A 13,866-nucleotide genomic window follows, 5' to 3' on the forward strand; every position below is an offset into this window, starting at 1 on the left:
TGAGGTAGAATATTCCAGAAAGGGAAGCAACTATCAAGACCCTAAGGAGTGAATGCAGAGCACATTCCCTTCCAGTGCACGCCATTCTACTCCACGTTACCCATTACAATGTATCCTATAAATGTCATCCACCCAATTCCAGTCCTAACTAGTTTCTTTGGACTTGGCTTAGCCAACTGCGTTACTGGCCTAATATTGGGTAAGAGGTGGAGATACAATAAATGCTAATTCAGAGTATTGCTGATGGAAATAGTGCTGTCTCAGTTTGGCTCAGCTCAAATCTGGATGGGCGTTCTCCCTGACAACCATGTGTTAAAACCATGTGCAGGTTTAGAGAGAAATTAGGAACTAGTCATTTCAGATATATTTCCTCATGTGTAGCCCCATTTATTTCATAGATTTTGTTTCATTATATACTCCAAATTCAAGGTCTGTGGATACCAGAAACCCAGCAGAATTCAAAATATGTGTCGCATCTCCTTACCTGCCACAGTGTCTGTAATTGCCTTATTTGGGTCACTCACTGAGAAGTCTTCCAGAGATGAGCCTATTAAACAAGGTTCAGGTGTTCTGTTATCTATTAGGATCCCTGAGGATCTTGCGCAGACTGAGATCTTGAAGGAATAGGGCATGGGGCAGGCAAAGTTTGATTGAAGAGAAGAGGAAACTAATAGGATAAGATCTGGGACCACTGTATCTCAGGATGGTATGAGGGCACTGAGGTCATGGAGATGGGGCTGGCAGGGAAGGCCAAGGCCGCAGATGGCTCTGTCATATTCTACTGAGGCCTGGTGTGGCAGTCTTAAGACAAGTCTGCAAATTCATTGACACTTCTCCCATTGACAGGTGAGATCTATGTCTCCTCCCCTTGAATCTGAGCTGGCCTTAGTGACTCTCTCATGAGCAATAGAATCAGCAGAGGTTTTGCTCCACGATCTCTAGTCTGGGTCATAAAAGCCCATGGAGCTTCTGCTTGATTCTCTAGGGTCACACACTCTGGAGGAAGCCAGCCAGCTCGCATGGAGTTCAGTAACCCCAAGACTACTATGCTGGAGAGGCACATTTGAGTACCTAGCCAAGAGCCAGCCTCAGCTGCCAGCCATCTTGGACTGAGGTTTCATGTGACTGAGCAAATCGAGATGTTCAGCCCAACTGAGGCTTCAGATGAGAGTACCAGCTCCGACTGGCATTGATCCAACTTTGTGAGAAGCTCCCAAGAAAGGGCTGCCCATCATGCCCTTTCTGAATTATTGACCCACACATTCATGAGCAAAATAGAATGGTAGTTGGTTGTTTTACACCATTAAATGTTGGAATAATTTATTTCATAGCAATAGTAACCAGAATACCTTGGATCCAGCCAGCTCTTGGTAGCTCATATTTATGGGCCAAACAAATGATAACAGCAATTCAGAATGGGCTGTCCCTGGGTAGTGGGAAGAGAGAGAGGGCAAGAAAAAGGATATCATGGAAAAAAGGGCCTATAGACTTGAAAATGATTTTAGAGATTCTCTTGTCTAAATCCTTCTTTTGAGGACTGAGGGGAATAACTTGCCCAAAGTCACCGGGATTGTTTGGGAAAGACCCAGGGCTGGGATCCAAGTTCCAACATCTGGACTCCTATTTTCCATCTTCAGTTTTTCTTGGCCAATGCAGGACTATGGGGATAAGGGGGTGGTAGGGTAATTAATTCAGATTTCCCTGGGATGGGTTTGGATTCATAAAGTTAAATGTCATTCTGGATCTCCCTGAAAATGACTCTTTATGGAATTCCTTGCCTAGAATGTCCTCCCTCTGTTCCTTCCTGCATGTCTGGATTCTCCCCAGGCCATCTTCTTTTTGATGTACTCAATGATTTAATCCGTATGTATTTATAAGGCACTTCTTGCATGCCCAGGGCTATAGTGAGCCCTGGGTCTCCTTTGTTGAGCCTTGCATCCTGCCCTCGGGCACTACCTTGATCTCCACAGTTAGGAGGAACAGCTTTCATCTTTGGACTCTAGTTCTGTTGTCTTTGCTCTGTGTAGGACACCACTCATTTATATACTAATTGGATTTATGACTCATTTCTGGAATCTAAGCTCCTCCAGGGCAGGATTAATACCCAATTCATGGATGTCTCTTCTAAAGCATGTGACTCAGCACCTGACCCAGCTGCCCTGGCTGCTTTGTAAGGTAGTGAGCTCCGAGTTGCTGTCAGCCATTGGCAGGAAAGGATACATGTGTGATGGGTTAGGGGTGGAGACAATGAGGGTATTAGAGGTTTAGACAAGGGGTCCTCATTCCTTCTGCTGAGAGTCTCAGTTTCTCACGTGACGTCATATCAACCTCTGCCTTTTACTGAATGCTCACTGTGCCCAGCTGTGGTGCTTTGGGCTTTGTATATGTTTAATCCTCACATCCACCTTCTCCAGCAGGTGGGATTAAAACTTCTAGGTTACAGACTGAGAATCAGAGGCTGAGGGCCCTGCTTAAAGGCACTCAGCTTGGAAGCAGCAGAATCTGAATTCAAACTCAAGTGGATTTCTATGCCCATATTTTTCATACTGGAGATTGTTAACTATTGGGTTATGAAAGCAATTCGTAGATCATGATCATCATTTTAAAGTGAATAGAGGCCGGGAGCAGCGGCTCATGCCTGTAATCCTAGCACTTTGAGAGGCCGAGGCAGGCGGATAGCTTGAGGTCAGGAGTTTGAGACCAGCCTGGCCAACATGTTGAAACCCCATTTCTACTAAAAATACAAAAATTAGTTGGGCTTGGTGGCATGCACCTGTAATCCCAGCTACTGGGAAGGCTGAGGCACAAGAATTGTTTGAACCTGGGAGGCAGAGGTTGCAGTGAGCTGAGACTGTGCCACTGCACTCCAGCCTGGGTGACAGAGAGAGACTTCATCTCAAAAAGAAAAGAAAAGAAAATAGAATATTAGGAGGCCGAGGTGGCTGGGTCACCTGAGGTTAGGAGTTTAAGACCAGCCTTACCAACATGGCAAAACTTCGTCTCCACTAAAAATATAAAAATTAGCTGGGCTTGGTGGCGCATGTTTGTAATCCCAGCTACTCAGGAGGCTGAGGTAGGAGAATTGCTTGAATCCGGGAGGTGGAGGTTGCAGTGAGCTGAGATTGTGTCATTGCACTCCAGCCTGGGCAGCAGAGCGAGACTCTGTCTCAAAAGAAAAAAAAAAAAGACTAGAAAAGAAAATAGTGCATTACTTGTGGCAAACCCTAAAGATTGGTTTCTGAAAAATTTGATTCATGTATGCACACACACACACATACACACACATTCTGGATTCATATATTTGCATGCACACACACACTTATACACACATACACACACACACCCTGGATTCATATATTTGCACACACATGCATATATATATATGCACATACATGCACATATATAAAGTGTGTTCTGTGTAATGTAACATACATTTCATGGCCAAAGTGGTTTGAAAACCACTCTTCTAGCCGGGCGCGGTGGCTCACGCCTGTAATCCCAGCATTTTGGGAGGCCGAGGCGGGCGGATCACGAGGTCAGGAGATCGAGATCACAGTGAAACCCCGTCTCTACTAAAAATACAAAAAATTAGCCGGGCGTGGTGGTGGGCGCCTGTAGTCCCAGCTACTCGGGAGGCTGAGCCAGGAGAATGGCGGGAACCCGGGAGGTGGAGCTTGCAGTGAGCCGAGATCGCGCCACTGCACTCCAGCCTGGGCGACAGAACTAGACTCTGTCTCAAAACAAAAACAAAAACCAAAAAACAAAAAGAAAACCACTCTTCTAGGCTGTACTGCTCCAACCTCCCCAACAATAAGTAACATTTTATTAAGTGCCTAGGATGCACTGGGAATCCTCTTGAAACAGAATAGTTTCTTCTGTGGAAGCAAAGTCACTTTGATAAATGGCCATGCCCTCACCCTTCCTGACTGCACTCCATTCTCACCCACTAGCTGCCTCATCTGCCTCCCAGAGAGGCTGCAGCAGAAACCAGTGGGCTGGATTTGCAGTGTTTTCCCCAGAATGTCCTGTCTGGACAGCCCTCACTGAGCAGTGTGGTAGGATGAGGTATGATGGGGACACCTTGTCAGGCCCCTGGGAATTCTGGGCCAGCATCCCCACACCTGCCCCAGGTGGGAGTTTAGCCAAACTGCCAGGCAGCAATGACTCTCATTATTTTAGCATGTCTTTATGCATGTATATCTATTCTTTTATTTTTTTTTTTTGAGACGGAGTTTCACTCTTGTCGCCCAGGCTGGAGTGCAGTGGCATGATCTCGGCTCACTGCACCCTCCACCTCCCGGGTTCAAGCGATTCTCCTGCCTCAGCCTCCAGAGTAGCTGGGACTACAGGCATGCACCACCATGCCCAGCTAATTTTTGTATTTTTAGTAGAGATGGGGTTTCTCCAAGTTGGTCAGGCTGGTCTCGAACTCGCAACCTCAGGTGATATACCTGCCTCAGCCTCCCAAAGTGCTGGGATTACAGGGGCGAGCCACCACACCTGGCCTATGTATACATATTCTTGAAGTACAAACACACTGATGTGTTTCTTAAACTGCAGGGTGGGTGCTTGTAACAAGAGCCACAGGAGGAGGGAGGAGAGAAGAGGAGAAGAGAGGGAGGGAGGGAGGGGAGGGAAGGGGAGAGGAGAGGAGGGGAGAAGAGATGGTGCCTCTGCTCTTTCTCTGCATTTTCAAGTTGAGGGTCACAGAGCAGTCAAGAGACTGCTGATTTTATAGTTGGGGAAACTGAGGCCCAGAGAGGGGAAGGACTTTCCTGGACAGCCCCAGCCTGGCACATGGCCTTCATCTTCTCCCTTCTCCTCAAATCTGCAGGCTGAGCTGGGTCCCATTCTGGGGACTGAAGCCCTCAGGGCTGTCTTCGGGGACTTGGCCCTGTCATCCTTGCTGCTATTCTGGCCCTGGCTATCCTGAGCTCTGGCACTGGGATCCTGTTGTTCTCTGCTCCTCTGAGCACCTTGGTCTTGCCTTGTTCTTCCGCTCCCATTTGGGGCCAGAGTCCTATTCAAATATTAAACCAGCCATTTGGCACAGGTAGTGACCAATTAAAATGAACACTGGCCAAATCCTGGAGTTCCCCTTCTGGGGTACGCACTGGCCCTTTGAATGCCAGAGGTGCGTGGTCTGGGGGTGCTGGGGAGGGGACAGAGTGGCTGGGATGGATGATGCCTTTGCCAGGGCTTGGGACAGTGGCAACTAGACACTTAGGTATGAGAGTATGTCATTATTTTATCACCTTTACAGGTGCATACTTGTTGAATATCATCCTTAAACCCACATCCCTGAACTGACATGAGGTCTTGGCATCTGATCACAACCTCCATGATACCACCTGCCATTGTAGATTTCTAACTGTCACCCCCATCAGATTCTCTATTGCCAGCTTTGCCTGAAGAGGGAAGGAGGAGGGGGTCTGTGCTTGTCACATGATGTCTTAGTGCCAGGCCTTGCGGTAGGGAGGTGGTTAGGGCTGCAGAGGATCACAGGCTGGGTGGCTTAAACAGCCATGCATTCTCTCACGGTTCTGGAGGCAAGAAGTCTGAGAGTGCCTCTCTCCTAGTTCCTGGTGGTTTGCTAGAAATCTTTGGCATCCCTGGCTTGTGGACGCATCATCCTCTCTGCCCTCATCTTCACATGGTGCTCTCCTGGTGTCTTCTCTGTGTTCACTTGGCCCCCATTTATAAGTACACTGGGGCCCATGCCAATGACCTCATCTTAACTGAATTATCAACAAAGACCCAAATTTCCCTATTTCACAGTCACAGGTACTGGGAATAGATCTCCAATATCTTCTGGGAGGATATCATTTAGCCCATATCAGGAAGATTTACTCATAATACGTCCTTGTGAACGCTGAGTAGGGGATCTTTTTGATTAAAGATTATAACTGCATGTTCCTCCCTTCCTCCCTCCCTCCTTCCCTCCCTCCCTTCCTTCCCTCTCTTCCTCTTCCAGAATGTATTTCATTCAGATGACACATTTCATAGAAATCTTATAGATGAAACATGAGAAGGCTGATCTTAGCTGGTTGAAGAGGGATAGGTACCCCTAAGGTGCCATGAAACACATTTTGAGAACCACTAAGCTTCTCTCAGGTCTCCCTCTAGCTCAGGCATTCCATGAATCCTTCTCACCCTGGTTTTGGCTCGAACCCATGTCTATATGGTCTTATTCATTTTAGGGCCAATTCTGCTTGTGACTTGTTCATGTGCCTTGCCAAGGGCTGCCCAGGAAAAGGATCCCCACTGCTTTCATCCCTGAAGTTCTGGCTCAGAATGGGCTGAATGAGGGTGCCAGCAGGGCCCTTGCCAAAGTGTTTCCAGTCAGAATAGGAATTGTGGATCTTTTCCATAACTCTGCCCTTTGTTTTTTCTGCAGAAGCCTAAGTTGTCTTGGTTTGGAAAACTCAGTGTCCTCCCTTCTTGCATGGATCTGTGGTGTGTGGAAATTCCAAACTGTAGCTTAGTTGCCTTGCCCTGAAACTTCTCTCCTCTGGAGGTACAGGGCTGGGGGCAAGGCTGAGGGAGAAGAATCTGTCTTGGTCAATCCTGGTGCTCTGGAAGAAAACCTTGTGTGATGGGCACCTCTAGTTGGTAATCTGATAAAAGTTGAGTTGCCGAGAGAATCCAGCTGAGGAGAATGACTGGTCTAAGTCCAGCATGGCTTTCCTGCTCCCTTCGCTAGGTGTGTGATTTCCCAGCTTCCTTTGGGGAAATGTCAGTCATGATTGTGTCACAGAGGACCTCCATCTTGCCAGCACTCTCACACTCCTTCCCTGGATCACTTTGATGAAGGAGGCCTCCATGTTGTAAACTGTCTCATGGAGAGGCCCAACTGGCAAGGAACTTGCCTCTGGCCGACAGCCGGTGAGGAGCTGAATCCTGTCAACAACCACTGAGAAAGTTTGGAAGTGGATCCTGCCCCAGTTGAACCTTAAGATGGCTGTGGTCTCAGCCGACATCTTGATTGTAGCTTTGTAAGAGACCTTGACCCAGAGGACTCAGGTAAGCCATAGCTAGATCCTGACCCACAGAAACTGAGACGGAAAGTATTTCAGACTGGCCAGGCACCATGGCTCATGCCTGTAATTCCAGCACTTTGAAGGCTGAGGCAGGTGGATCACTTGAGCTCAGGAGTTTGAGGCCAGCCTGGGCAACATGGCAAAACCCCATCTCTACAAAAAATCCAAAAATTAGCTAGGTGTGGTGGTGTGTACTCGGGAGGCTGAGGCAGGAGAATTGCTTGAGCCCAGGAGGCGGAGGTTGCAGTGAGATGAGATTGTGCCACTGTGCTCCAGCCTGGGAGTTAGGAGTAAAACTTTGTCTCAAAAAAAAAAAAAAAAGTGTTTCAGATCACTAAGTTTGGGGCAATTTGTTATGTAGCAATAGACAACTCATACAGGGTGCTTTGATTTTTGATAAAAGAGATAGAGGAAGCTGGCACCCCTGTTTTCCACCAGATACAATGACCATCTTATGACCATGAGGCAACAGGCATGATGGTCCCATCCATATTAAGCTTGGCAGAGCAGAAAGGTAGAACGACGCAGGGTTCTGACAGCATCTATAAGCAGCTGGGTCAGTGCAGCAACCACCTACCTTTGGACTTCTTATATGAAAAAAACATACTCTCATTTAAGTCTTTGTTGATTGAGTTCTGTTACTTGCAGCCAAAAGCCTTCCTAAAAGTAAATTGCTTCCTCTTGCACAATCTCAGATACCTGATCTATCAAACCTGTGGGATGGATTAAATCATGTCTAAGGTCCCAGCTCATGATGGGCACTTCCAGCTACATAGTCATGTGATATTCTTTAGTCAAGAGCTCTATTTCTGTTAGGGTCCAGTGGCACGCCAGGAGCTGCAGATATCATGGCTTTATGCCAAAACCCCATGAGTGCATACTGTGATTCTCCTGCTGAGGCTTGCCATAAACTCCTCACAGTATCTTTCCCCCTTCAGACTGACCTGTAAGATCATGGGTTTTTAACAGGGCTTATGGCTCCAGTACTGGGGGTATTTGTACCATAATGAGGATCTACTGCATAACTTTTTCTGCACTGGGTTCCATTCAAAGCTGGCAATCTTCTGTGCCACTTGGTAATTGGCATGGGGCATTATTACAGTGTGTGAAATATGCTAAATCCAGAACTCAAAGAGGCTTACCAGGTATTGTGCTTTTTCCTTTGTGGTGGGAGGTGCAACATATAATAATTTGACCTTTACTTTGGAGGGGATATCCTGGCCTTTCCAAGAATCAATTAAAGCTGATGTGGCAGGACCCTGAATCTTCACTGTCATCTTCTGGAGTGCTTATGTCTTGTCAAGACCTCTAGGGAAAGCTGGGTGCAGTGGCTCATGCCTGTAATCCCAGCACTTTGGGAGGCTGAGGTAGGCAGATCACCTGAGGTCAGGAGTTCGAGACTAGACTGACCAACATGGAGAAACCCCATCTCTACTAAAAATACAAAATTAGCTGGGCGTGGTGGCGCGTGCCTGTAATCCCAGCTACTCTGGAGGCTAAGGCAGGAGAATTGCTTGAACCTGGGAGGCGGAGGTTGCAGTGAGCTGAGATCATGCCTTTGCACTCCAGCCTGGGCAATAAGAGCAAAACTCCATTTCAAAATAAATAAATAAATAAATAAATAAATAAATAAATAAATCCTCCAGGGTACTTGTCACTTCTTATTCATTACTTACTCATAACTTCCAAGGTACTTGCCACTTCTTACTCATTACTTACTGATCAATAGGGTCAAATTAATAAAGCTGACCAATGCAATGTTTTGTGGAATGTCCAGGTGGTCAGTCATTCCAGGGTGGCACTGATGTTTACCATTCCCTCATGATGCAATACTGATTTTGATTTATTAGGTTGGTGCAAAAGTACTTGCGGTTTTTGCTATTACTTTCAATGCAAAAACTACAATTACTTTTGCACCAATCTAATACTATCTTTGTTAGTCGGGGGTGGGTTGAGGCAGTTTCCCAAGTTTCACCTTCGGAACCCACCCTCCCCACTTTGATAGCTCTTGTCTCATAAAGCCATGGGGGTTTTTGCCAATTACCGAGTATGTTTATTTCAGTTGTATACCAGGGACTGAGGAAAGACTACTGGGTGAGTCCATGGACCTGGCTGCTACTTGGACTGGAGCCTGGACTCCATTTATTACCTGGCCTCCATACACTTCCATTCTAACAAGGGCCAAAATAATATTTTAGATCTCCATAAATCAACTCAGACCCTGTATCCACAGTCCTCAACATTTCTGGCTATGAACAGAAAAAAGCTGGCGGATACTTTGACATGGTTGTGCGGAGTCTTTCTACCTGGAGGTTTGGTCTTTTCTTCAGTCAGTGGGTTTCATGTCTGAAAATAGGTTCAGGTCTAGAAGCTTGGCATGGGATCCTGAGTCTTGGTTTATTTTGACTGCATAGATTGAGCAATTCCCTTCTTAGCTGCCTGCCTAGCTAGCCTTCAGGAATGTCGTGTTCTATTAATCATCTCCATAGCTGTCTGGGGGTCAGGCCCCCAGCTGCTTTGGTGACTTGGCTGCTCATTACAGTATTTGCAATCACCTTGCCTCTGATGGTTAAGTGCCATCTGGCATCTATTATTTTGGGATCCTATCATCCCCCTTGCTATCACAGAAGTCTACCAGGCCCAGTATTTTCTGGCTGGATCATGTTATAACTTGGCTCTAGTTATGGGTTTGGCAGTCAGGAGGTAAAGTGGGGTCTAAACTGAGAGGTGAAGGGGGTGTTTATTTTCATGTAACATAGAAGCTTCTGTATCAGTTTTAAACTAGAAGGGAGTGCTAGTATTTACTAGGAGTCCTGGGACACTTCTGCAGGCTCAGAGAGTCCTGAGTATCTGGAAGTTTAAAGATTCTTGAGGGCGTGAACCCTACTGTCCCTATCCAACAGCTTAGGGCTCCACTTCTTTCTAATCAAAACCCTAACCTTGGCATGACAGAATTGCCCAGGTGGAGAATTTTCTGGTGCTCTGTTACCCTCATAATTAAGACCTGGGCCTGCTTCTGGGTCTTTTCTGTCCTTTGGATGCAGGAGAAGGGAACTCTGTACATGCTACCAAAGAGGCCCTCTGACTGTGATGCTTTGCCTTACCCTGGCAATTTCCATTGTCTTTCTGTAGCATGTTAGTAGCACTCAGCAAGCCATCCAATTTTGTTGTCATTATAGTTAGTACTTCATCCAAACCTCTCAAAAGCCTGAGATATTGCACCCGTTGGTTCATTCTCTTCCCTAAGTAATCCATCCCAATTTACCACCAGTGAAAGACTTCACATTTACGCCACTCTATCACCCCAAGGGCTGTTCATACTCCACCTACCACCATCCTGTCACCTCAGTGATGTCCGCCAGCCATTGAGTGGATGATCCAGTTATAAAGTCCCATTTAGTCTGCTCCTTAGACCACCCCACTTCTGATACCAACTGTCTTAAATCTTGTATCGCAAGAAATAAACTTTGAGACAGAAATCTAGATCTGAGACAGAACTCTGAGGCAGAGTTCAACTCTCTGATGCAGTCGTAGAAGAGGCCTCCATCGATTGCATGGTGGACCCTGAAGCTGAGATGATCCTGCAGAATTCTCTCAGATGGAGGCCTCTGAGCTTCTCCATTGCTAGTGGTGGGTTGCCAGTGAGGGGAAATGACTTTGGGTGATACAATGCCCTTCAGTGAAGGCTGCTTCCTGGGGAGGGACTGCGCTCTGAGCCGTTAGCAGCCAACACTCCTGGGAGCTGAGCCAGCCTTTGTCCCTGTGGGAGATTCATCTGGGTCAGGCACCACAGCATCCACTACAGCAGTGGTTCTCAAAGTGTGGTACTCAAGCCAGCAGCATCACCATCACCTGGGAACTTGCTAGAAAATGCAAAGTCTCAGGCTCCACCACTGACCTACTGAATTAGAAACTCTGAGTATAAGATCCAGAGATCTGTGATTTAACCAACCTTCCCAATTTGATGCGGCTAAAGTCTGAGGTCCACAGCACCACAGGGAGGAAGATCTAGCAGATGACTTACACAGAAAAATTCTGCCCTAGGCCAATTTCAATATATATTCTCAGAGCTATGTTTGATTATGGGAAGTATACATGTAGTAGTATCTATTTATAAATGGTTTCCTTGATCTGTTTTTTAAAAGGGGTTCATTTATTTCTTTTTATAAATACTTTTTAAAAAAGTTTTTATTGAGACAGGGTCTCACTATGTTGTCCAGGTTGGTCTTGAACTCCTGGTCTCAAGTGATCCTCCTGTCTCAGCCTCCCAAAGTGCTGGGATTACAGACATGAGCCACCGCACCCTGCCTTTTTATTACTTTTTAAAAAATGTATTTCCATTTGTTTCTTAATGGACTGATGCGTGAGGGCAACTGGCTTATTTGTTTCATCCGCTTGGAACTCATGGTGTTTCCCAGAGAAACTGCCAGCAGCTTTCAGTAAGTGCCAGGTCTGGACTTAGCAGCTTGGGACCGTAGGGATATCTGTGTAAATCCAAGGCAGCCCAGCGGAAAGAGTTTGGGTGCTGACCTTGATTTGGAGCCTGGCTCCCCCAGCACCTCTCACTGTGGAACCTTAGGAGGTCACTTTCCCTTTCTCATCTGAAAAACAAATGGGGTTGATGTGACGATGAAAAGGAAATCACACATAGTAACTGCTAAAAAGCGTGAGCTCTGCTTTCACTTCCAGCCGCCTGCGTTCCAGTTCCTGCTCTGCCACGCCACACGGTGCAATCATGGGCACGCACATTCCCATCTTGAGCACATCCCTTCCCATCTCTGGGCTGTTCTCCATCTACTAAGTGGAAGGGCATTGATCTGGACAGACTCTGCGGTTCCTTCCTGTGCCTGTGAGCAAGAGTTGTGTTGGTTACCCTTGTCCCCCAGGCATTTGGGACCCAAGGCTCCAGGACGGGAAGGATCCTCCAATGTGCTTAAAGTCTCCCTCCAAATCAAGTCCTAACTCCTGCCATGTCCAGCATGACCTGGCACCTGGAGGCGTCTCAGGCCTCACCCCTCCTCCTCACCCTGCGTGCGCCAGCCAGTCCAGCCCCTTCTTAATCTTTAAGCAAGCCAGCCAGCCTGCCTTTCTCACTACCTTGTGGACTTCGCATTGGTGATCCTTTTCTGGGAGATTCCACCCCAGCTCTTTGCACTGCTGGCTTCTTCTCATCTTCTGGAGCTCAGCTCATTGTCACCTCCTCAGCACCCCACTCAGCATTCCTCTGCCTCCATGACAATCATATCAGCACTTTTGTTTCCTGCAAAATCACCTTTCACAATCAGAAGCGCTCTCGTTTGATTATAAGTTTAGCTGGCTATTGTCTGTGTGATTTATTAGAATGTGCGGCCGTGAGGCTGAAACTTCTGATCTGGCCTTAATCATGACAGTATCCCCAGCCAATGACCCTAGCACATAGTGCTAAAAAAATAGGTTGGCATGTATCAGTGAATAGAGACTTGCTCTTAGGAATGCAGGCTGGCTCCGTCTCTATTTGTCCAGCCTTCTTGGGCTCTCATGGCTGAGAAATGGGTTTCAACTGGCAGGCCTGTTTACCCACGCCACTACCTTATTGCATGCACCTTGCACCTCATGCCATCTCGCCTAGGGAACCCATGGGATGTGCCAGATGGGCTGGGCCTGGCTCTGCTACATGTGTGTCCCCTCCTAGCTCCTGGCTCCCAGCAGTCTTCCCAGGCTTCTAAGGCAAAGAAAGAAAAAGAGAGAAGAGAAAAGGAGGCTGGACTTGGCTTTGCTCTCCAACAAACCGGCAAGCAAACAGAGCATCTGGTTTCGAATTTCAACAAGGATGTGTCAGCAGAGCCTGGGTTACACCAGCCTGGGTGGGGGGAGAGACTGGAGGGGTTATGTCACTGGTGAGGTGTGGTGGTGCAATGTGGGTGACAACACCACGCAGGCCCGGATGTGGTGTCAACAAACCCGTGCCCGAGCGGGGCTCCTGGCTGGGGGCATGCGGAAGTGTTGGGGTGACCCCTCGAGGAAAGAAAGAGCCACGGTCATTTCCTGAGCCTGTCTGCCAGGTGCTTTCGAGTGAGAATCCCACGAGAATCCTCTCACCTGCCAGGCGGGGCCCATGTTATCAATGTCCCTTTCCAGGTGAGGAAATTGAGTCTAGGAATTGAAGTGACCCGCCCATGGTCATTTGGCCCTGGTATAGAGCTGGGATCCAAACACAAACCCAGTTTTGGCTCCTCTTCCTGGGGACTCTGAGTTGAAGTTGTGTCAACTGTTTCCTGGCTTTAGGAGGCTGGTCAGGCTTCCCAGCCTCCCCATCTCAGCCTCCTCGGTTACAAAATGAAGGTGTCATTCCCTCAGTCATTCAGTTGGGGTGGGATTTGAATGGATGATGGCGGCAAAACCCTTAGAGACCACCTGGTGGGCTGGGCATGGTGGCTCACGCCTGTAATCCCAGCACTTTGGGAGGCTGAGGCGGTGGATCACAAGGTCAGGAGTTCGAGACCAGCCTGACCAATATGGTGAAACCCTGTCTCTACTAAAAAAAAAAAGCCGGGTATGGGGGTTCATGCCTGTAATCCCAGATACTCAGGGGGCTGAGGCAGGAGAATTGCTTGAACCCATGAGGCAGAGGTGGCAGTGAGCTGAGATCATACCACTGCACTCCAGCCTGGGCGACAGAGTGAGACTCCATTTCAAAAAAAAGGAGAAGACCACCTGGCTCTGTGTGCCCCAGACCCATCTTCCTTCTTCGTGGGTGCAGAAGTCCCAGCCCTCTGGGGAAGAAGACTATGGTGGGTGATGATGTATCCTCGGAACGGCTCCAGGGGAATGGAACCAGCCTTTGGAC

Source organism: Papio anubis, chromosome 8 (genome assembly GCF_008728515.1).
Source record: "Papio anubis isolate 15944 chromosome 8, Panubis1.0, whole genome shotgun sequence".
NCBI classification, from domain to species: Eukaryota; Metazoa; Chordata; class Mammalia; order Primates; family Cercopithecidae; genus Papio; species Papio anubis.